This window comes from Octopus bimaculoides, chromosome 1 (assembly GCF_046866305.1).
Source record: "Octopus bimaculoides isolate indiv1 chromosome 1, ASM4686630v1, whole genome shotgun sequence".
NCBI classification, from domain to species: domain Eukaryota; kingdom Metazoa; phylum Mollusca; class Cephalopoda; order Octopoda; family Octopodidae; genus Octopus; species Octopus bimaculoides.
In genome coordinates this window covers 189,303,141-189,328,606 of record NC_142928.1, presented here as the reverse complement: position 1 = coordinate 189,328,606, position 25,466 = coordinate 189,303,141, and the positions used below count along the sequence as shown (strand labels likewise).

Genomic DNA, 25,466 nt, shown 5'->3' with positions numbered 1-25,466 from the left:
TTAAACTACGTGACTAGAAAACTAAAATCATGATATATTACCCATCAACGTAATGCTATTGTCTCTAAGAAAACTAATTTCAGACTAAATTAATCAGAAATCTTACAATCTTTTAGAGCGACTGATGTTCACTTCGCTCAAACTTTAAAGTCTAATTTATATAAAAGCTTGAATGTGAACGATTACGAAACAAATTTGATTTTGTCTTGGACGATTTATGATTTATCACCAAATATCGCTCAAAGAAAATTTTTATCTTAAACAAACGTCTAAATTGGTAGGTTTGCAATAATCTATTGCTGATATGCCAAATGGGATTTTTAATGTGCACTTTTTATTTTTATTTCATCAACTATAAAATTATGTGGGAAGACGAAAATTTCAATTAATAAAATCGTTAGAACGAGCAGTAGGAGGAGAGAAATTAGAAGTATAATCTAATCAATCTCCATAGATGACAGGATTGATTAAATCACGGATTAATTACCTTGTGGTATTTGGTAACATCATTTTGCCTCTTAGTTTAAATGTTGCCATAGACTTTGCTTTTCAACTATGCAGAATTAATAAAATCGATATAATCGATCAATCCCCAATCACCAAGAGAAAATGTGTGGCCTTTAAACTTATGTTAAAAATCAATATTATAAGCCGATCAGGGCAGCAAACTGGCAGAATCGTTAGCACGCCGGACAAAAAGCTTAGTGGCATTTCGTCCATCTTTACGTTCTGAGTTCAAATTCCACCGAAGTCGACGTTGCTTTTCATCCTTTCGTGGTCGATAAATTAAGTACCAGTTGAGGACTGGAATCCATATAATCAACTTAACTTAAAACCTCGAACTTGCTGGAATTGTGTCAAAATGTGAAACCAATATTATAAGCTGATCAAGTCTAGTAGATTGAAAGAATTGGTAGACTTTTGAAAAAATGTCATGTGGGTTCAATTCATCCCTTTACATTCTGAGTTCAAATCACGCCAAGACTTACTTTATCTATCACCTTTTTCGCAATATAAATCAAGTACTTGCTTCAGTACAATTAACTTTACCTTCTTCTAAAACATACAGCATTTTGCCTAAGTTAGAAATCAATAATATAAGCTGAATATTAAGAGCCTATCTCAAACAGAACAAACTAGACAAACAACGTACGTGCAGTAGCACGCCTCCAGAGTATACGATGTATACAAGAAGAATTTGAAGCGATCGATTTTTTTTTTTTTTTTTTTTTTACAAAATTCAAAATATACCTAAAACTAATATAACTGTTCCGATCAAATATCCCAGATATTCCCTTAAACTCGTTGCATGATTCACAAACAATTATGAACAAACATGAAAAGTCCTGTTGGTAATTGGAGTATTTGGTATTATCTGTCGATATACAGACAAATATTTCGAAAGCCAAGAATGAAATTAAAAACAAAAAACATGATGTAACTTTCAGTTGCACGAAATAACGAAAATGTTGGTATCTAATATCTGTGTTAAACATGACGATCATACAAAAAACGAACGAAAAAAAAATCTCGTTATATTTTTTTTATTTCATTTTATTCATTTATTTGATTTGTCTTTATATATTTCTTTCTTTCCGATGTTTACCACGTTTTATCTATCCATCTGGGCGATAACAACTTGCGAAATATGAAACCGATCTCAAAATTGAATAATACTGTTGATACCAAATAATATTATATTATCACACAAGTACTAACGTGACTGATTCTTAGTTCTAGTAAGAGGCGGATATTCGGCAGAATCAGTAGAGAGCCGGACGAAATACCCGTATTTAGTTAAACGCTTCTACAATATGAGTTTATGAATTTACTTCACTCGTTTGTTTTCATTTCTTTCTTGAAGTGTTGATTAAATACAATATCTGCCAATTACTGGGTGCTGATTTAATCAAGTACAGACTTAACAGTATTGCTTTCTGCCTAGTTATTGCAATCATCATTTATAACACTTTTATGTTGCATGTCAAAGTTAACGAAAAGTCTATTTCTGCAATGCTTAGTTTTTCGATAAACTAGAATGAAGGAGATTAATGAATTCCACAAATGGAGAAGAACATTTTTGGTCATTGCATGAAACTAACTATAAAAACAGTTATTTACGTTGTTGTGCAGATGAATATCAGTCCAGACGTATTCTCTGCTCCGTCCATACCTTGATTATTATATATCCTGAAATATTCAAGAAACTATTACGACAGATAAAGTTTGAATATTATATATTCCTCACCCTCTTTTACTACCCTATATATCTCTCTCCACCCCTACACATTCCATAATACTATAAAAAGAGACAGATCCTCTGAAATGAAATCATATCTGAAGAACCTACAAGAATAGGTGCAAGCGCTAATATTTATAAAACATGTGACATTAATGAAAATTTGTAAACGTACACCCATCCAGATATCTGAGTACCTTATTATTTTTTATAATATATAATTCCTGTACATCACCTCCAAACCTTCCTATATATATATATATATATATATATATATATATATATATATATATATATATATATATATATATATATATATATATATATATATATATATATATATATATATATATATACATATATACAATCATTTCAGTATCCAGCTTCATTCATTTTACAATTTACAATTTACAATTGCAATATGAATTCAAATGGTAGATATCTCTTCAGGGCTAAAATCGACATATTTCTTTACATTCTAATAGATTGAGCGTTCATTATAGACGAATATAGCAGCATGCGTTTTGTGTGTGTGTGTGTGTGTGTGTGTGTGTGTGTGTGTGTGTGTGTGTGTGTGTGTGTGTGAGTATTTTCGCCTTTAAGCTTAATCACCTTACGTGTCTTCTCCATATATGTGTCTGCGTCAGCTTATTTGTCTGCAATTTTATTCCCCAAATAGCCAAAATGTCAAGTTTGACCATAGCATTAATACTCATTACACACACACACACACACACACACACACACACACACACACACATATATGTATAGTTCAAATTTACAGAAAACAAAAGACGAAGACAGGTGTAGAAACAACAAGCAGGTGTATTAGTTTAACGCTCGGGAAAATGGAAATCTTTTACATTTCGAGCCTACGCCCCTCGACAGAAAGGAATAAGAGAAAATAAACAGAGAGAGAACGAAAAAACGAACGGAGAGAGCAAATCTGTGCACAGTTATATATATATATATATATATATATATATATATATATATATATATATATATATATATATATATATTTATGTATGTATGTATGTATGTATCTATGTATAGACTGATTTCATTTTTATCTGTCAGTCAAATGTTAGCTATCTGAAACTATTGCATCCAAAAGTATAATTTCAAGTACGATTTTCGTCAGTTTTGCTGAAAGGCATGTTCTCAAAAGCTTGCGTGAGCTAACTATTCAGATAAATGATCTATGACTTTCTGGCTTACACATCTTCCCTTTATCAAATATGACAGTTGAATAGGAATTTTTTCTCCGGTTTTATACAAGCGTTGAAGTGGGAGACACATGAGGATATTTCAATGGCTGCTTTCTGGCTGATTCTTTAAAATCAGTACTATATGGTGATATATTAGTATTCAATGAAAGGTAGAGAAAACCTGTTTCCATTAATGTAAGATTCCACTTACTATTTGAATATTTTAAATTGCTAAAATGGTTAAAAGGATGCTTGCATTTATTTGTCAGTACTCTATATAGTTAAGCTACTAACTACCCATTTTGGTCCGCAATTAAAGTTAGATGACTTTATTGCAGCTACCATTTTCTTTTTTTTTTTTCAGAACAGTGTGAGCACAATGACTTTCAATTTTTCTCTCCTCTTTCTGAAAAGAAAGAACTACTTGTAACACACACACAGACACACACACACACACACACACACACACACACACACACACACACACACACACACACACACACACAGATATATGCATATACATATAGAGTTTCTCTTGCGTATTTACATGAGTATATGACACACATATATACACACAGACACACACACATATGTATACATGCATATATACACATTCACCATACATGTGCATACTTTCAATAATATGTAGATTTTATAAATCTCGTTGCCATTCTATAGCGTACATGAATGTTCTAAATATTTGAAAATAATTAGATGATTACTTTATATACTGGCCAATAATTTATCGTTTACAATTATTTAAAACTACAACGTAAAAGGATTACAAAAACGCCCTGTTTTACATATTTTCCAATAGGGATCATAAGTTTATTTCAGCCAAATAATGTAGAGATACATAAATTGTCCTGCACGCGATGGGTGACTGTCCCTAATTTGACAACCTCATGTTTGCTATCCAAACATTTACCATTCATATTGTTTATGCTTCGTTATTTATTACTGCTGAGCGTTGAAAAGCGAGAAGTAAGCACCTGACAAAAAGAGAGTGCAACATAGATTTAATGTTGCATTTAAATTCGATTCATCTGTCACTGCTCTCACGATGCACGCATCAATATTACAGTACTTTTATTCCTTTCCTTTTAAATACAGAACTCTTGTGCCTACACAGACAGAAATGTTATTTTGTCATCATCATTATTATTTCGGTTTCCGCCGAGGTCCAGTTTGCCTTTCATCCTTTCGGGGTCGATTAAATAAGTACCAGTTACGCACTGGGGTCGATGCAATCGACTTACCACCTCCCCATAAATTTCAGGTTTTGTGCCTATAATAGAAGGGATTATTAATATTTCGGTTTAAGGCGGTGAGCTTGCAGAATGGTTTGCACACCGGGCGAAATGCTTAACGATATTTCGCCCGTCGCCACGTTCTGAGTTCAAATTCCACCGAAAGCCGATTTTGCCTTTCATCCTTTCGGAGTCGATTAAATAAGTACCAGTTACTCACTGGGGTCGATGTAATCGACTTAATCCCCTCTCCCAAGCTGCTCTTGTGGCAAAAATTTGAAATGATTATTAATATTTCGGTTTTGTGCCAGAAGATTTTTATAGTTAAATGCTGATAGCCAACTAATTCTTGCTGGTGTATTACTGCGCTTATTTTATCAATTATGGAATGATAAGGAGCTAAACCCGTTCTAACTCGTGGTTCAAGCAAAAGAAAAGAAAAACAAAAACATACAGGCGTGGTTCTGTGGTAAAAACCTTGCTTCCTAACTGCATGGTTCGGCGTTCAGTCCCACTGCTTAGCTCCTTGGGCAAGTGTTTTCTACTGTAGCTTTGGGCCGACAAAAGTCTTGTGAGTTGATTTGCTCCACGAAAACTGAAAGAAGCCTGTCATACATACACACAGATATATAGATAGATAGATAGATAGATAGATAGATAGATAGATAGATAGATAGATATGCATGTATGTATGTTAGTATGCATGTTTGCGCGTGTGCCTGCGTCTGTGTTTGTTCCCCACCAGTGTTAGTTTGTTTACGTCCCTGTGGCTTAGCAGTTCAGTGAAAGGTATCGTATAGAATTAGTATTAGGCTTAAAATGATAAGTACTGGGGTCGATTCTGTCGACTAAAAGTTCTTGCGGTAGTGCTCCAGTATGGCTGCAGTCTTATGACTGAGACAGATGAAAAAAAAAATAAAAGAAAGAACTAGAAATGCTGCATTCTTTCTGACGCGATCAGTTCTACATACTTTGATTATAATTTACTCCTATTTAAAAACCTGAGTAATGCATAGACACACATATATACTTATATTTATAGATATGTGTCTATACATAGACACATATATACTTATATTTATAGGTGTGTGTCTATACAAAGACACATATATACTTATATTTATAGATGTGTGTCTATACATAGACACATATATACTTATATTTATAGATATGTGTCTATACATAGACACATATATACTTATATTTATAGGTGTGTGTCTATACAAAGACACATATGTACTTATATTTATAGATGTGTGTGTCTATACATAGACACATATATACTTATATTTATAGATGTGTGTCTATATATAGACAAATATATACTTATATTTATAGATATGTGTGTCTATACGTAGACACATATATACTTATCTTTATAGATATGTATGTCACTTGTCGCTTGAGGACCAATCTCATTCAGGATGACTGTCGATCTCTCGAACGAATGAAACCATCATGAATGTTCATGAACTGATCTTGGAAGAGCGTCGCCGAACAATTGACGAACTTGTTGATATAGCTGGTGTGCCCTGAATCTTCTATCAACGAATTTTGATCGAAGAATTGCGAATGAAAAGAATTACAGCAAAATGTGTGCCTCGCATGCTCACTGAAGATCAAAAGCACTCACGGCAGAATGCGTGTCGTAAACTTGAAAAACAGTTGGAAGTTGATCCGGACCTTCTTTTTTTTTTTTTCGAAGGTCATGTCTCTAGTGGCGAAAACTGGTGCTACGGAATTTGCAGAAGTGGAAGAGGTAAAGAAAAAAAAACATGGAGGCGTAAAATGGCCTCACTTCGCAAGAGTTCCAAAACTACTTCGAATAGTGGAAAACGTGCCTGGACCGATGCATTGCTTCAAATGGAGAATACTTTGAAGGCGATAAATGTGTAAACATGCAAAACTAAGTGAATAAAAGAATATTGCAAAATTCCGGTTTCTTTTGGGTAACCCCCTCGTATATTTATATTATCTTATGTGTTGCTTGTGTTAATCTCCATTCTGACCTCCATATCAGCTCGATTTGGATTTCCCTTATAACCAATCATGATGACGCAAGCCTTGCCCTGGACAAAGAATTTGGAGTTTCATTTTAATCCTTTTGAGGACCATTATGTGTTTTCTATACTGAGTATACTCAGCTCTCAACTACTGTCTGTCTGTACAAACATACAGGCATGCATGAATACATACATACATACATACATACATACATACATACATAATACATACATACGTACATACATACATACACATACATTCATACAACTACATACACAAGAAAAGAAAAACGAGAAAGACTAAACTGTATTTGATAGATTTCATTAAATTTATCGTGACTAAAATCTCGACAAATTGTTGTTTTAATTTTTGCCGTTTTATCATAATAATGCTTTAAAACAAAGTGAGGTGTAAAAGTAAAATGGCGCTCCGTCGGTTACGACGACGGGGGTTCCAGCTGGTACAATCAACGGACTAGCTTGCTTATGAAATTAACGTGTAAGTGGCCGAGCACTCCATCGATACACATACTCTTAACGTAGTTCTCAGGGAAATTCAACGTGATACGGAATGCGACAAGGTTTGAAATATAGGTACTATTTCTTTTATGCAGCTGAGAAGATTGGAGGGACCTGAAATAAAGTGTCTTGCTCTAGGACACAATGCACCACCAGGAATCGAAACCACGGCCTTACGATCGTGAGCCGCATAATCTAATCACAAAACCACTCGCCCTCACCGAGGGGATTGTACAAACACATATTGATCTACGTGGAATGAAATGAAGACTAAGCGCTCGGTGGTATATTTGACCCTTACATAAGTGTTATCTCTGATTGAAGCCATACATAATCTGCAAAATATAAACAAATATTCTTCATTCGACGAGTAATGAATCCAAAGAAGGTAGTTATACTTTCATCCTATCTCTTGAAACATGTTTTAATTGTAGATGCATATTCATGCCTCAGTTGAACGACGAATAACAGAGAGGTGAGCAATAGAGGAACAAATTCTAAGGCATCGTTTTAATTTCCGGTTGAAGCCATTTCATTTATCCTAAAATTTATATTAGAAATCTATGAACAGTTCTTATGCACTGATGTAGGAAATACATACTTCCACATTCACTGATGATGTTACCATAGATTTACTTCAGCGACATTTGATTCTTAGAGTCTACTCTTCTTAAGTGTCATTGATGAAGTATGTTATCAGTGAACGTATATCATGTCAAATCTCACTTTCAGACGATGTGAAGGTATTCTGTTTCATTGGTCATGATAATCAATCGCTGAATAACGTCATTCTAAAGTAGACCAGTATTTACTCGTGGTCACGTCTACAAACAATGATCAATTTACTCCATGCTGATGTTAAATAATAGTAGAAAAATCTCTTAACAGGTCGTCAGGCATGAATAGTATCACATAAATATTATGTTTCTTTTCAAACAAAAACATTTTCCTGCTTCATTTCTTATCAACTGGCAAGGTACGAACATGCTGTTATCGTTGTTAGTGTTGTTGTTGTTGTTGTTGTTGTTTGTGTTATTTTTGCAGACCATATTAAACGTACAAAGATTGCCATTCCCATCTCACTTCATTATCGCAACTAACGTATTACAGAAAAACATTTCTCAACAAATTCTCCTCGTATCTTTCTTTCCTTAAAATAATATTTGTATTGCTGCCTATGTAAGAAATAATCATAATTAATTTCAATATTTTCCATGAGGTTTAGAAAACTCGAAACAACAAACTAAATAACGCACAGCTACTTTGAAACAACATGAACAGAAATTCGTATAATTAACGTGAATAAAATTAATGACAAAATAAAACTAAAACTATGAGATTTGGAGGATCAGTTTACCCATGGAAAACTGGTTTCAAGGTAAAATGCAGTTTTGCAAATAATCTCATGATTAAGAAATTAGATATAGTTGAGTGCAGGGAAACACTAATTAAATTTTCGCTTTAATTATAAAATTCTGAAATTTCCTTCCAGTTATTTACAGCGTATCGATATTTACAGCGCATTTTCAAATATTTTGAGGATCGACATCAGAATGTTTTTATCCAGACTTATAAGCTCGTCTTCATTTTCGCATCTTACATTCGCTACACAAATCGGACGCCCAATTTTAATTTAAACATAGTTTTATATCATGCGAATATACAATATATTTGTATAGACGTACATGAAATCATTTGTAACACGTAATAATTGTATCTGGTGTATTTATTTAGTATTTTGTTTGAGAGGGGTTCCGTTTCAGCACCGTATACCAAAACACTCGTCATCATATTCCAGCTAGTTGCGCAAGCTACAGGTAAGTTGCTCTGCACTTGGTCTTAATTATGAAGAGGAAAGGAATTATGGAATAACGCCTCGCTTAAAACGCATGTAAAACAAGCCTCATAAAAGTTCGCAGTTTGGTATTTTATTCACTCGAATACCTTTTGAAATGACTGCTGCATCTAAACTGGGTACTGAAGGAAAATGAAAATAAATATTATCGACAATGTAGATTTAACACAAACTCCTAAGGATTTTTAGGACATTGATTCTATTAAGAATTTAAACTGAGATACTTTCATTGATTTTAATATTTACTATAATGGTGCAACAAAAATAGATTTGGTTTTATATTATTTTTTCAATTTACTTTATTTTTCAGAATGATTTTCTTATTGCGGACTCTTTACATGGAATCGAGAACTAAAAACTAAAGATTGAGAAGCGCTTCGAGTATATGTAGTACTTGTGAAAGAAAATTATTTGAACAACTTTCACTTCACTGCGGTAGGCGCCATTTTGTAATATTAAAATCTCGAACATTCGACAGCAATTCCAGCAAGGAGCACCCGTGGAAATTCCACAGAAGTTTGTTCTTTGAAACTGTATTGTTTTTTTTCTCAGATATTTATTTCTTGATATGGTTTAAAAGCTCACTTAGATAATATTTGAAGCGAACGTCTTTGAAAGTTATGCACTTGCCATAGACTCGACCTTGATTTTTTTAATCTAAAATCTTTTACTTGACGTCAACAAGTAAATAATTTTAACTTCGGAACAGCATCGAAAATATAAATTAACAATAATATCATTTTACGACTGCTCGACGACATTGGTAAAGCTTTAACAAATCTTAATACGCTATATTACAATCTTATTTTCATATCAGAGAATAGTTCTTGTGGTCGAACATGAACCCACAGTCGGACGGAATAAAACTTCCCCGTGAAGTAGTAGATTCTTTTCTACTCTAGGCAACGGAGGGGGATGAGTCGAATACGTCGACCCCAGTACGCAACTAGTACTTAATTTATCGACTCCGAAGCGATGAAAGGCAAAGTCGACCTCGGCGAAATTCGAACGCAGAACGTAAAAACACACAAAATACCGCTAAGCATTTCGTCAGGCGTTTCTACCAGCTCACCGCCTTACTGAGCAGTAGATTCTGAGCAAACATATAGACGCTGTTAAGAATGTGCTGCTAAAATGATCGCTTTCTAAGAATATGGTGCTGGCCTTGGTCCCACTACGTAGCACCTTCGACAAGAGCGTACACCTAATAGACACTGATCAACTAAGTACCATATTCAAAAATAAGTACTTGGGTCGAAGACTGGACCAAACTCGGAACTGCGATGGTCCAGCATGGTCTCAATCCAATAAGTAGTAGAAGACCAAATTAATGAAAGAGTCTCTCTCTCTCTCTCTCTCTCTCTCTCTCTCTCTCTCTAATATATATATATATATATATGTATATATATATATATATATATATATATATATATATATATATATATACAACTTTTTCTTTTTTCTTCTCTAGGCTCTTTTTTTAAAATTTATTCTTCACTAATGAAGCTCCATGTTTCGGATCGGTTTTATTACCAAATATGATAAATATTTTAGCATATTAATAGCAATACTGTACAACATTGGAAGCAGAAACAGTTGTTAGACGGGATGCGGTCTAATTCTATTGAATTGATAAATAATAATTGATGAAAGTCAATTGTTGTTCATCGCTATTCCTCCATTTTTATCTTCTTTATATATATACAGTAGTTGGACAAAAATAATGGAAACACCGAGCATCATGGCATCATAATTTTGAAATATCTATAAAACCGTCAGAAGCTTGCTTTTTTAAACGTTTTTTGATTCATTATTAGCGTTGCTAAAGATGTTTTTCTAAAATTGCTGTTTCTTTTCAGATATCATCAGAAAAAGGTGATTAAAATTCATTAAAATGACAGCTCTATGGAACTTTCAAAGAGGTCAAATTGTTGGTGCTCATATGGCAGGTGTTAGCGTAACGAAAACACCCGAAATGTTTGGTGTATCAAGAAGTACTCTCTCGAAGGTAATGGCAGCCTTTGAGAAAGAGAGAAAAACTTCCTCATCGAAACAAAACTCCGGAAAAAAAAAAAAAAACTTTGTGATAGGAACCGTCGGACTCTTACGCGAATTGTTCGAAAGGATCACAAAAATACAGTTCCCAAAATTACTTCAGAGCTTAATGGCCACCTCTAGAACCCAGTTTCCACAAAAACTGTTCGCCGGGAGCTGCACAAAGCTGGATTTCATGGCTGGTGAGGGACTGCAATCAGAAAAAAACTACTTTCAAAAACAAACGTTGCAAAGTGTTTAGAGTGGAGTAAAAACCTACAGAATTGGTTCCGAGAGCAGTGGAAGAATGTTAATTTCTCGGACGAGTCATCCTTTACCTTATTTCCGACCACCGGAGACAGCCAAAAGAAGTATTTGACCCAGACTGTCTTCTCCAACTGTTAAACATGGAAGAGGACCTGTGATGATCTGGAGAGCTATATCTTAGAAATCCACCGGTCCAATGGTTTCCCAGCTGATACGATCAACAGAACAGCTTGCTTGTAAAATTAACGTGCAAGTGGCTAAGCCCTCCACAGACACGTGTACCCCTTATCGTAGTTCTCAGGGAGATTCAGTGTGACACAGAGTGTGGCAAAGCCAACCTTTTGAAATACAAATACTACTCATTCTTGCCAGGTGAGTGGACTGGAGCAACATGAAATAAACCCTCCCTACCGCAAATAAGATGCATTAGATTATCATGCTAATTTCAAATAGGAAATTAGTACCCATCAAAAATGCTCACTTCATCACGGCTGGTAGAGGCCAACACACTCTTATCAATATTATAGAGAATGTCATAGGAAACGGTGACTGATTTCACAAAATGGTAATGTAAAAATCATAAAATAATTAACAAGGCTAGCAGCAATTTAAAACCAACAAGAAATTATTCACCGTCACTACAAGTGACAAGGGTGCAATGAGTACCAGCACTGCTAGAGATAGGAGTCGTAGACTCCTTAACCATAAAATGCGAATAATATAATAACCCAAATATAATAAATGTTGGATGTCTAATAGATTGTCTTCGATTTCGTACATAGTTTATCAGTTAGTTGTTTTTACAAACAATGTAAATTTTGCGTGTTCGATTTTCTTTCCAAAGTGACAACGCTACATATATACACCGAAGTAGAATATTCTAGACAAACAAATATGAAATACGCATGCTAGTTTCCTAATGGGCACGAGTTAACTGATTGGCGATTTTAAAAGAACAAAAAAACATTATATAAAACACCAAAAATTTATACACCTCCCGTTCTTACCGCCATCGCAATCTCCGATAACCAATGTCTCCAGAGGTAACACCTCCGCCATTTTAAGTTCTCTATATATCATTCAAGTGTGTGTATGTATGTGCATGTGAATATATGCAAGTAAATAAAGCGATGAGCTGGAAGAATCGTTAGCACGCCGGACGAAATGCTTAGCGGCATTTCGTCCGTCTTTACGTTCCATAAAATAATTACTAGTGAACACTAGGGTCGATGAAATTAGTTACCCTCCTCCCAGGAAATTTCTGGCCTTCTGCTAAATTTCGAAATCTAAATATGTACTTAAATAGCATTTCTTTTCTCCTACCTCACAGTGCTTTCCTCTCTCTGTCTTTGCCTCGCCCTTCAAATAACCATTTAAGTCTAAAGCATAAGAACATTCTTTTCTCCAATTTTTCACCGAAACTGCATTTCTTTCCGTTAAAAATCTTCCTTTCTTCCTTCCTTCCTTCCTTCCTTCCTCCCTTCCTCCATCCCTTTCTCCATTATTTTCTCTCTTCCTCTCCCTTTCTCCATTATTTTCTCTCTTCATCTCTCTCTCTCTCTCTCTCTCTCTCTCTCTCTCTCTCTCACTCTCTGCTTTTCTCTCTCCGACCCTGCCTCTTCTTCAAATAACCATTTCGCCACATAACTTTCATAGGTACATAAACAACACGGTATAGATTTAAAATGGAAAAGAATCGCGGGATCGAACTCCAATTGCTAAACTTCATTGAGTACCGAGAATAACAAGAAAATTTCTTTAAGCAGCCACCAAATACACTTGAAGAAATATCAACGCCTACTGTCTTAAGAGATAACAACAGTTTATAGCACACATAAAAGATACACAAACCAAGAAATAACATATAATTCATCGAAATAAATTACTACACAATTCAGATGAGAGAATATATCATGTATATTTTCGTTTACATTGATGATGAACAATGAGGTGGGAAAATATCATGTCTGTGTCAACACCACAACAAAGTAAGAAATCAAGTCTTACAACAGGAAGAAAAAGATATTTCAAACTTCCGATCAAACGACAAGTGCTAACAAATACTATTAGCGTTCAACTTAAAACAACAGTATTAAAGTAACCGACGTTACCGGGGTTATGTAAATTAAATATATTAGACGTTCAATACATAGATACATCCGAATCAAGGAGACTTGGGTCTAGGTAAGAAACCGGCTCTTTTTCTATTACCCTTTTACTTGTTTCAGTCATTTCACTGCGGCCATGCTGGAGCATCGCCTTTTTTGGTCGAAGAAATCAACCCCAGGACTTATTCTTCGTAAGCCTAGTACTTATTCTATCGGTCTCTTTTGCCGAACCGCTAAGTTACGGGGACGTAAACACACCAGCATCGGTTGTCGAGCGATGTTGGGGACAAACACAGACACAAAAACACACACACATACACATACACGACAGGCTTCTTTTCAGTTTCCGTCTACCAAATCCACTCACAACGCTTTGGTCGGCCTGAGGCTATAGTAGAAGACACTTGTCCAAGGTGCCACGCAGTGGGACTGAACCCGGAGCCATGTGGTTGGTAAGCCATCTACTTACCACACAGCCACTCCTGCGCCTCCACAGAGCCACTCCAAAACTTGAAATAAAGTTAAATAATGTCATACATACATACATACATACATACATACATACATACATACATACATACGTACAATACGCGAAGCGACAAGTCGTATATTTGGCGCGGGAGACTATCTATCGAAAATACGATGACCACTACCTCCAACTTTGGAGTCACAACTATCAGCCTTGTTAAATTACTGGTTAATCTTCGGATGAATTAACTGAGAGAACCTTTTATTCACGAACGTAGTGCTTTTCGACTGAAACTTGAATTTAGTATGCAGAGAATTACTACAAACAACATGACTGAACACAACATCAACAACAACACCATCGAAGAACAGAATGAAAAAAACAGCTCAAACAGGTGAACAAATTCTTTCTAGCTGTAATTATAGAAGAAATCGTAACTACAAAACTCATTTCTCTTGGAGTTATGAATTAAATAATGATTTATTTGACTGCTACGAAAAAGTGATGCAAAACCCCACTGTTGGCTATACGAATCGATTGAAATCATATTGGGACGATCTGCATCCAGAATTAAATCATTTTCTGCGAAGCATCTACGCCAACCAGCAACATTTCTAGAACATAGAAAGAAGGTTGGTAACTGTAACTTTATTTAAAAAAATGAAAATTAACCTTCTTCCCAACTCAATAAACAAAAACGAAAACGTGAATGATATAAGACCACCACGTAGTTTCGCAGCTAGCGACATTCCAACAGATTCCATAGTGTCTGCCAGTCAAACTACATGACTGGCTGAAGTAACTAACCATTGCTCCCCTACTACGACTATGGTAAAAGCGGGCAGAACCGCAATGTTGTTGTTGTAGTAGTAGTAGTAGTAGTAGTAGTAGTAGTAGTCAGGATTATATGCCAGTGAAATGTGCACTTACTGAAATTTTCCGAGAAAAAAATACTTTGGCTTTGAAGTGCTCCGTCGAGGAGAGAGTATTCTCTACCAAATTAAGTAAAGATCCAGATACGGTATTAAAAACTGCAAACGAAATTGTTGATGAGTATTTACCAGAGTGTGATGATCCCACATACTGGCAGATTAACGCCTGTCTATATGCGCTGGCTACAACTATAAAACAGTACATGAATGATATTCAGAAAGTAAACAAAACCGAAATAACAAAGAAAGTACCATCATGGGTTTTGAAGACAGAGAAAAAGACAACTGGTTTAGGGAAGACCATCAGTCATGTAATGATGCTTATTGCATGCAAACAAGCAAATCACAATATGTTCCACCAACAGAAAGTAAAGGAGATAGAAATGATGCTTGGAGGCAGCAAAAAGGGGACACCCACTTGTAACTGATTACCTTCAAACAGGAGCTAAAAGCTGTCGGGGAAAAACTCCGACATCACAAGAGAATAACCGAGAGAAGAACAATAAATGAAAAATTTAACCGCAACCAGGCAGAAGTATACAGAAACATGAGAGGATGAGTAGTAAACATCACGGAAGCTCCATCACGAAAAGACATAGACTCCTTCTGGAGGAAAATCTGGAGGAATTTAACCAAGATGTTCTGTGGCTGGAAGAAATCCGAAAAAGCTAACATCGATACAAAGTGCCTTTGAATGTCGCATCACATCCTTTCGACAACATCTTTTAACCACTAAGTGTCGAAGTACATCCCTTGACCAAGTCGGCATATACACGGCTGATTACATCATAAGACTTCGAAGGCAGCTCCTTGAGCAACACTCTTTGTCTCATAACCTAGAATACATGCCCAAAGAAGTCACACAACTCTACCGCAACGTATCATCAGATGAAAAGATGGGCATATATGAGCAGAAGACTATGCATGGATATGTTAGTAGAAAGCTCCGTGATGATAGTAACATCGATCATCAAAGCAGCTTATCATGAACGAATAGCCGGATTACGACCTCCCACTTTGAAGGGTATGCGTTTGCAATCCAGGAACAGGAAATATCAACCAAGTACCTGATGCACACAAAGGATAGAGGTGCAGGAAAAGCCGTAAAATGTGACGACCGATGCAGACTTTGTGGAGTTCACACTGAAGATATCACATATATCATAAGCAGTTGTCCGAAAATGTCACCACGGTATCATCTGCCGATGAGACAAGACATTCTAGTTAGGGCACTCTATAATGAAATCCGTTGTAAGGATAATCCGGAGGACAAAGAAATAAGAATCCACAATATGGTAGAAGTCATAGCCACTCATAATAAAAAGGAATACTGGTGGAATGTCTCAGTGAAGACCTCAATAAAATGTGAGCACAACAGACCTGATATAATGATTTGGGATGGAGAAGAGAAACTGTGCACAGTTGTGGAAATTAGCTGCACAGCGAATGTTAACATAAAACTGAAGATCAGTGAAAAAGAGACCACCTATGCTGAACTATTGAGAAATCTGCAGTTACTCTATCCAGATTATAAGTTCATGTTTATACCTGTAAGTATTGGTTCTCTGGGATATTTAACACCCTGCCAAAATGCCAATCAGTTGGTATTTTAATATATGTGAGCATGTCTAGATATGCAACTATGTGCATGAGAAAACATACATAGACAAACTGTGTACAGTTGTGGGAATCAGCTGACCAGGATAAAACTAAAGATCAGCGAAAAAGAAACTACGTACGCAGAACTATTGAGAAATCTACAGCTACTCTATCCAGATTACAAGTTCAGGTTTATATGTAATTATTGGAGCCCTGAGATATGTAACACACTGCCTAAATGCTAATCTTACACACTGCCTAAATGCCAATCTTAAGAAATTTCACTTTTCGAAACCAGAAAGGAGAAAGCTGATTCGAAGACGACAGATCCAATCCATCACTGGAACTATAAAAATCTGTAAAACTTTCCAGAAGTTTATCATTTAAGTATATATGTGTATGTCTAGATATCCAAGTATATGCATGAAAAGACATGCATAAAACGAAACATACAGATCCGCACCTATACATACATACATACATACATACATACATACAAAAATTCCAATGGGGGAGTCTTGGATCTGTGTTAGAAAGCGGTTCTTTCTCTATTGGTAAGAAATCTTGAAATAAAACTGAATAATGGCATACGTATATAGCGACCGGTTTGAACTTTCTGAGGAAGAACTTAAAACTGAAATAAAGACTATACAGACAGACAGAAAGACAGGCAAGCAGGCAGACGTAAGTGTTAATGTCTGTCTTGTTTATTAAACAGACAATGATTTAATGATTGATAACGAAAGATTGGTTTCAATGTAACTCGTTAATTCATTAAGTCAGAGAATACTATTGAAACACCTTTGAGAGGTTAGTCAATTATCGATATAACCATCGTTAGAAGAAAGTAAATGGTGATCTACGAGAAAGACGAGCAAAACGAGGAAGTTTCAACGGCTGAAAGGAATGGGAGATCTTTCTCGAGAAGCGGGATGTTTCGTTACAAGTGCCATTCAGAAAGACATTCGTGACACATTTGGTCCATGATTGCTCTTCGTGGCGGTTGCTCAACCTGCTAGAAATAGCAGTGAAACGTTAGTGAAGGACGGGTTGAATTGTTATATATTGTGAGTCTTTTCAGCCAGGACTAACCCACGATAGACGAAATAAGTGATTTTTCTGTATTAATTAAGTAAATAAAACAAACCAAATACCCACGCATAAACCGAGGGTTGAGTCGTGAAAAAAGGAAAAAACTTCCTTTATTGCATGCGCGTGCAGAGAGAGAATGAGAGAGAAAGAGAGAGAGAGAGAGAGAGAGAGAGAGAGAGAGAGAGAGAGAGAGAGAGAGAGAGAGAGAGAGAGAAAGAGAGAGGGAGGGTGAGAGAGAAAGAGAGAGAGAGAGAGAGAGAGAGAGAGAGAGAGTGAGAGAGAGAGAGAAAGAGAGAGGGAGGGTGAGAGAGAAAGAGAGAGAGAGAGAGAGAGAGAGAGAGAGAGAGAGAGAGAGTGAGAGAGAGAGTGAGAGAGAGAGTGAGAGAGAAGAGAGAGAAAGAGAGAGTGAGAAAGAGAGAGAAAGAGAGAGAGTGAGAGAGAATAGAGAGAGAGAGCGAGAGAGAAAGAGAGAGAGAGCGAGAGAGAAAGAGAGAGAGAGTGAGAGAGAAAGAGAGAGAGTGAGAGAGAAAGAGAGAGAGAGTGAGAGAGAAAGAGAGAGAGTGAGAGAGAAAAAGAGAGAGAGTGAGAGAGAAAGAGAGAGAGAATGAGAGAGAAAGAGAGAGAGTGAGAGAGAAAGACAGAGAGAGTGAGAGAGTGAGAGGAAGGAGGGAGGGAGACATGTCAAATATCTTTTATTTGCTTCATTCATTGGACTGCGCTCATGCTGGGGCACCACTTTGAAGGGTTTAATGAAATAAATCGACCCTGGTACTTATTTCTCTAGACAGGGACGTAAGTAAACTAATATCGATTCTCAAGCGGTTGGGGGGGGGGGGACAAACACAAAGGTGCACGCACACACACACACATAAATATATATACGACGGGCTTCCAATCAGTTTCCATCTACCACATTTACTCAGAAGACATTAGTCGGCCGGGGTTATATTAAAAGTCACTTATCCAAGGTGCCGCTCTATGGGACTGAACTGGAACTCACGTGGTTGCACAGCGAACTTCTTATAACCATCAGCCATGCCTGTGCCAATATTCTCACAAAATAAAAAACAGTAAAAAACGACCCCACCTCACGCTCAGCCCGGTTACGACTGCAAGATGTATGCTTGTCTTCTGTTTTTAATTGTTTAAATTCTTCCTCAGAGGAAGGAGCTGGTTTCTAACTAAGATACAAAGCGTTGGAATTTAAATCACAAAAAAACAATGTCACATTTTAAACTTCAGATAAGTCTTCGCTTACAGATTGTAATTGTAATGTGCATATCGGCTGGTTGATTTCTTTTCTGAAAACCCTCGCTTGTCAAGATTGTCACTTAAGCATTTACTTAGAAAACCGAGTGCACCAATCATTATTGTTATCAATGTGGATTTATAATTTGCATATAGAAGCTGGGAGATTCAAAGCAGTTGTCCATAGAAATCCTTTTTCTGCCTGATTTTCAAACTAATATTCACATCAGCAGGACAGCTAACCTCTACAGCGGTACATTTTTTTCTTGTGCATTCAAGAAGTTTTGGGTTTTTTAGGCAAGACATTTATTAAGAAGTACAAAACTCCAATCTAACTTCAAAGTCACATAATCTGCCTTCAATGCACTTGTTCTAGCGTTCCAAGCTCTTCGTGAAAGCCCAATGAAAGCCCTCCAATGTGAAGGTGTCCAGGACCCTTGTTACAGCCTCCTTCATCTTCAAAGGTCACAGAGAGCAAGGTTTGGACGGTAGGGAGGGTGAGGAACATTTGTTTTATGCTCAACTCTGTCAATTAACTGGTTACTAGGATGGAATTGTGAACTGGTGCATTCTTCTGGCTCTAGTGCTTTGAGCTTTTGTGACAAAATCTCTTCCTGAACTCCCTCAAAAACCTCCACAAAGTATTCTTTGTTGACTGTCTGGTAAGAAGGAACACTGTAAACGTAGATGATATCCTGGCTTAAAATGTATGTGTATGTGTAAGTGTTTGTGTGTGTGCAAATGAGTTCACAACTAGGGTCCGGAACTCAAGTGGGAAAAAATTTCGCGTCCCGGCTGCATTCTGAAAATTAGTCAGCTGCGTTTGGTGCGTTCAAAATGCTGTCACTTCTGTACCTTTCAAGCTGGAACAACAAAAGCTGGGAGGTCAGCTTATTCGATGTATGGTAATGATATACTATAATCAAAATAATCTCAGACAATAACTACCTCCTTACAAATGTCCCAGAACTTCTGGAATACACCTCGTATGTATGTATTGTGTATGTGTGTGTGTGTGTATGTGTGCGTGCGTATGTGTGTGTGTAAGTGTGTGTGGTTTACACATACATATGTACTTAAAATTTATACATAAAATCTATCCATCTATGTCTCTCTCTATATATATATACATGCACACACGCATATATATACGCACACACACATTCATATACACTTACATTCATATATAAGCATTCACAAATACATTATACACATATTTACATATATAAATACATATATTCATATGTGTGTGTGTGTGTGTGTGTGTGTGTGTGTGTGTGTGTGTGTGTGTGTGTGTGTGTGTGCGTGTGGTGAGCTTGTTTGCATATAAAGGTTTTGATTTCTCACATTTACACAAAATTTACTAATGGCTATTATTTCCCGCTGACTGACCATGTTTATGACCAAAAGCTCTTTAACCGAGGCCAAAACCGTCTTTCTAAAGGCCATATTGTATTTTTTTTAAATTAATATTCCTCACAGCTATAGCAACCACGTCGAATCTCTGGCAAGAATTGCAGAGTTAACTCAATTGAATACAAGCGATAAGCAAAATCTAGGAACAACACAAAATTCTGAAAGATGTAATTAAGTGTTCGCTTAATTACCCTAAATACTAATTTCCAACATTGTCTCAACGAAATAAACTTTAGGCGAGGATATTGACAATTAACTTGATGCCCACATTATTTGACTCGGCAGCTATCGAATAAGGTCCATTGTAGGAAATTCCAAAGTAAAGCTGCTTCAAATACGCTGAATAAGAAATCGATTAATGACAACATGCAATTGGATAACACGGTACCGTTGGATCTATATACTTATATTCGTACTTGCGGAGGCATTCGCTGGGTGGATTAAGCCGGCCTCGATCCAGTTCATAACGTCTATCACAGCCGACGGTCGGCTCTAACGTTCCATCAGGTAAAATGATGCTTCTGTCTGCAGCCCAAAATTTCAGCCTGCAATTGTATTTTTTCCCCACGAGAACTCATTTAAATACAGCCAATCAGAGCTCAACTATCAAACTAGTGTCCACCTAGTCACGAAAATACTCTGGCTGAGTTCAGTGGATAATGTGCGTTATAACAAAATCCAACTGTTCTAAGCGGGTTAATAGGGGTGGCAAATGTGAAATTTAGTGTATAAAATGAATGGAAAGCTGCTCGCCGATGACGTCATAACTGTTGCCAATTTGCGTAATTTACTAGAAAATGTAAATGAGTGTAGATTCCTAATTTTTTGACTGGTTTTGTACATTTCTAATTTTAAATGTTGGTGTTGATCTAGAAACATCGTAATCAATATGGCGTTGTGTCGTATTGCGCCCTCCTTGCATATGTCAGTGGGTACATGCAGTATCACTAATCCCAGTTTGAGTATAAGTACCTAATGTTAGCTCCATAGAGATGGGGCTCAATTGATCTATGAGGATGGTGGAGGGGGGAATGTGGTGCTTATGTGAGATCTGCTATGCTGTACTCAGAGTGACATACACCATTCTATGCCTGACTGGCTGTACTGTAGCAGTACACAGAACGTGAATTTTCAAGGTGAGCTCTGATTGGCTGTATGCAAATGAGTTCATTATTGGGGTCCGGAACTCTCGTGAAACAAAATATTTCGCCACCAGGAGAGTTAGTGCGTCGGATAGCGCGGATACAACAGCCATAGTCGTCATACGTTGTTGAAGTGTTGGGTTCATGTCGGGAGTTTGTGAGGACCACATGGGGGCTTGCATTCCCACGCAGAGTGTACGCTCCTTAAATGACTCCTAACTGCTATTTTAGTTGGACGAGTGGAATTAATCCAAGGAAACTTCTATGAGGGAGCAATACTGGGGTGGAGAGCAGTGGTTCAGCGCTTGACTAACCATTAAACAAAATAAGCAGGGGACACAACAGAAACTGTAAACTGTTTACGGCACAAAAGAAATTACTTTAAATTTTCTAAAATATTTGAATTAGTTTATATAATTGGAAATATAATTTCGAAGTGTATGTCATAATAAAGATCAGTTCAGAAACTTTGCAACTAAAAAAAAAAAAAAAATTGGAGAAAAAGTGGAAGTACACAAAAATAAACAATATTTTCTATTTTACTGTTAGTTTTGCTTCCTTTCTAAAGATAAAAAAGAATTTTGCCGTTTATTATTGTTTATATTTTGAATTACATATATTAGGAGGTGTCGAATAGTTCCTGACTTTGAGTAAAAGAAAACACAGGAGAAACAGTTAATTATGATTTTATTCAACATAATCCCCTCTCAGATTCACACACTTATTGCAGCAGTCCTTCAGTTTTTCTAAGTCCTGAAAAAGAACTTGAAAATTGGGGCCTCCAGCCAGGCCTTTCGCGACACCCTTAAAGGTAGGAACTTTTCAGCACCTCATCGTATATGGGAGCACCAAAATCTTTAAAGTGCTTAGGTCTCTATGGGTCTAAATTCGATCCTTCACTAATTGATTTGGTTGATTGACTGAGTAAAACGATGAAATATACAAAGTGAACATCGGCGGGATTTGAAATCAGAATGAAAACCGGAGTAATTAAACACAGTTAAGCATGCTGTCTGCTGCTCTGTTGATTCGGCGTTACAACGTCTTTTGCTATTCCAAATATAACAAATATTTACTCATATATATGAAAGTGTTTCGTGGGCTTCATAGACAAACCTGTAACTCACTTTCAACAGAGTGGAAATGACATTTGATATTTCAAAGCAGTAAGCAGTAGCTATCTGTTCTCACATGCCACATCAGAATTTATCGGCGAAATTCCATTTTCATTTATCATCTAAGCAAGCGATGTCAATAATCTACATTATAGTAAGCTTTCAACATAGTTATATCACTTTCAACATAACTATATTTATAGGAATACATGTTCATATTTAAACAGGACTTAATGTGCAGACACAAAGTATGCATATCGTGTGTCAGAAAAATGTGAATATCTTTTGAAACCTCAGACTCATGTTTTCTAGTTGACAAATCGCTGTTATTACCGCCATATTATGTTCCCAATGAAATTCGCACCTTCTAACATCTATATCTAACATCTGTATATTACCTGTGCAAAATGGTCTCGAGATCGCTTTGATTCCCAGTGCACGTGCATTTGTGTCTGCGCCAGGGAGGGTTTCAATTAATTTCTACTCATTTACATACGAATTATATTCATAATTACTATAATACTGAATAACTTATGGAGAAAGTATAAGTTACTATTTAAAAATGAATTAAAATTTATATATGAATGTATTGCACAAAATACGCCAGATTTGCACAGCCGTATACACACAAACACGTAACCACACACACAACACACACGCAAACACGCACACACACTATACTATATAATATAACGCACACACTATAATATATAATATAACGAACGCAAAATGGAAGACGTTTGTTGTTAACATTGAGAGGAAGCCTTTTCGATATGTTCAAAACAAACATTGAAAATACTACGTATATATACGTACATGTGTGTGTGTGTGTGTGTGTGTGTGTGTATAGAGCTAAGTGTTGTGTTCACAGCCTGAGAAATAGATACTAATATTTTTAAATGTATAGATATGTTACAATACATATAACTTACTACACCAACCTTCATTCCCATACGACCGTTACATTCCGTTCCCTTCTTTTACTCTCCTTATACCATGCTCTGCCTCTCTCACGCCCTCGCCCCCTCTCTCTCTTTATATCTCTCTAACCGTCTCTGTAACAAGCTGAGTGTTTTTATTAGTCTGTCCGTCTTTCTTTCCCTCCTTCTCTCTCCACTTTTTCACACACGCGCACACACGCGAACGCGCACAAACTTATATAAACTTTTGCTGCATTTGTCACTCGTTATTTTCCCTCCAGTTTTGCTTTGTTCTAACTTTTCATCACTTCTTTCGTCTCCATCTTCATGTTCTATTGATATTTCCTAACGTTAATCTCCTTCACACTTAATCTCTCTCACTGTATTTTGTTATCTTTTTTTTCCCCTCTTCCTCTTTATTCATCTTATCTCACACACATACCTCGGAGAATGTCTCCCTTTCATGATTGGCTACACATTTCTTTTCTGAGTTAAAAAGCAAAAAAGAAAACAAAAAAAAAATCCTCCAGTTTTCGACACTTCAAGGCCCAGAAATACACTGAGAGATATTTTAGGCAAAAACGGCGCGTACTTAAGTGTGCACTTCTCGAAATATTTTTTTTGTCAAAAAAAAAAAGAAATTGAACCAGTAAATCGTAAAATTTAAGATTTTACCAGAGCAGATTCTGAATATTAATAATATACATATATACATTCATACACACAAACACTTATACACACACAGACATACACAGGCACACATACATACAGATATACATAGACACACAAACACTCACATACACACAAACACACATACATACATGCACACATACATACATACATATATACATATATACTTATATACTTATATACATACATACATACATAGGTAGATTTTGATGTATATATCTGCGCGCATGTATCTGAGCGTGCATGTAAATAAATACATACTTGGCGCACATGCCTATACATACACACACACGCACACACGTGCATACACTCACACACACACACACACATTATAGATAGTAGTGTAACATTGATAAAATATATATTTCACATAGTGCCGACAGTATCTGATAGAGAGCTCAAGATGTTGGGTAGAGTGGATATATATTTATGTCGACTTTGCCTTTCATCCTATCGGGGTCGGTAAATTAAGTACCAGTTGCGTACTGGGGTCGATCTAATCGACTGACCCCTTCCCCCAAAATTTTGAGTCTCGTGCCTAGAGTAGAAAAAAATATCAGATCTGAAAGTCTACTGAGTTTCATCCTGGAGCTTTTCATGACGATCGCCAACAGTCCACCTAAGGAAGGCACACACGTGTGATAAAGAAGTTTGCTTTCCAACCATATATTTTCAGGTTCAATCTCATTGCGTGGAATTTGCTTGTGGATATAGTAGATGGACACACACACACACACACACACACACACACACACACACACACACACACACACACACACACACTCACACACACAGGTAAACAGTTGAGGAGGGTAGATTCGTATCTTTCCACTCTGAAGAGGCTAGATTTTTTCCAGCATTTGTTTGCTTCCATTACTAGTTGCAAATTTGAGGTGAGCAGCATCTGTCTACTTAATGAAGTAAATCTGAGCTCCCAAAAACAGCAGTCGGACTTGTTACACCATATCTTCTCCACTCTAACACTTTGAGCCTATGTAACCCGGGTAATTTTCCTCTATTCATGTGTGTGTACGAGGTGTGATCAATAAGTATCCAGATTGTTGGCATAGTAACGAAGCTAAAGTACGTAGAGTAAAGCCGCTTGATAAAGATTGACCTTGAAATCTGATGTGTATGCGCACTATGTTTTAACGTTCCAGCCTACTTCCGCTGTTTACAGCAGTGCTTGGAAGGAAGGTGTGTAGCAGGCGATCATCGTATTGACCATGCCAGAGAAAGTTGTCATGGTGATACCTGCTCAGAAGCCTATGCAAAGTTGCAGAAAGTGTAATGGAGAAGAGCATACGAGCCGCACACAAGTGTACGAGCGGTTCAGATGTTTCCGTATGTATATATT

At 36.5% G+C, this 25,466-nt stretch overlaps 1 protein-coding gene and 1 long non-coding RNA gene across 18 annotated transcripts in view; one reads left to right on the top strand and one right to left on the bottom strand.

The window, feature by feature from the left end:
- Positions 1-11,043, top strand: part of LOC149137910 (uncharacterized) — a 51,812-nt gene extending 40,769 nt beyond the window's left edge. Inside the window, exons 2-3 of the long non-coding RNA XR_016244598.1 lie at positions 9,388-9,512; positions 10,937-11,043. This is a non-coding gene — a long non-coding RNA (uncharacterized LOC149137910). The remainder of the gene's footprint in view (positions 1-9,387; positions 9,513-10,936) is intronic.
- The window catches only part of LOC106875208 (dual specificity calcium/calmodulin-dependent 3',5'-cyclic nucleotide phosphodiesterase 1A), a 1,569,442-nt gene that overhangs the window by 880,246 nt on the left and 663,730 nt on the right, over positions 1-25,466 (bottom strand). The window lies entirely within an intron of this gene.